This window comes from Wasmannia auropunctata, unplaced genomic scaffold (genome assembly GCF_000956235.1).
Source record: "Wasmannia auropunctata unplaced genomic scaffold, wasmannia.A_1.0 LD315693.1, whole genome shotgun sequence".
NCBI classification, from domain to species: domain Eukaryota; kingdom Metazoa; phylum Arthropoda; class Insecta; order Hymenoptera; family Formicidae; genus Wasmannia; species Wasmannia auropunctata.
The window spans coordinates 13895-14923 of NW_012047197.1; the positions used below are offsets into that span (position 1 = coordinate 13895).

Consider the following 1029-nt stretch of genomic DNA (forward strand, 5'->3'; position numbering starts at 1 on the left):
GTTGCAATGCCTTTTTTCTGCTAAACGCTACCAATTTTTCGCAAAATTATTTGCTATACGCTATTTAATGTAGTATTTATCAATATTATAGATTTTTATTTTATCATTTTTTTTATTTTACTAATATTATATTTATATTATTTCTCTTGATTACATTTGATATATTGTTATTATATGGTATTATACATTGTACACTAATTTGTGACATAATATTACCAATTAATGTGTACTTTTTGTTAAATTGATTCTAATAATGTAATTAACTTGCAAGGTATATCTTGACCATACAACACTTTGTTAGTTGGTACGACGGAGAGCCTTGGATTGAAGGAACGTTAGCTTATAAAGACATGCAATTTGCACGTAAAATGCATTTAATAATACAGTCAAAACTGCGCGGACTCGATCATGAGCAAATCGACAACAAGTCCAAAATTGAGGAGCCGTGGTGCCCGGATCGCGAGTTGTTTCTAAAGGATTTCAACGCGGCGTGTCCACTTGAGAAAGATGGACAACGTCCTTATGTCATAATTGGCAAGTCGCCATACAAGCCGAAAGGTGTAAATAACTTAGACATGGCAGTAGTACAGTGGAGTTTGATAAGTTCAGTTTTGCTATGTCCGCAAAAGATCGGAGTGCATAACGCAACCGACGAAGATATCGAGGCCTTTTGCCATATGTGGAGATGTTACGGATATTATCTTGGGATGGAGGATAAGTATGTATTCTCTTAGTGCTAATAAAAATTTTAGGCGTAATGCTTTAGAACGCCTTCTTAAAAATTTTGATATCTGTATAATTTCCTCAGGTACAACTTTTGTCGCGGCAGTCTCGAGGAAATGAAACAGCGCACTAGGGATGTTTGTCAATATTGGGCATTGCCTAATTTTAAGAAAGTTACGCCCGAATGGGAACACATGATGAGATGTTTAATCGAATCCCTGAATTATTATCCCTTGTTATACATGCCTTTCAAAACGATGGCATTACTCACTACGGATACGTTAAATATAAGCATGAGATCGGAAG

General features: G+C 35.4%; 1 pseudogene; it reads left to right on the plus strand.

Moving 5' to 3' along the window:
• Positions 1-1014, plus strand: part of LOC105460789 — a 1847-nt pseudogene extending 833 nt beyond the window's left edge.
• The last annotated feature ends 15 nt before the right edge of the window (positions 1015-1029 follow it).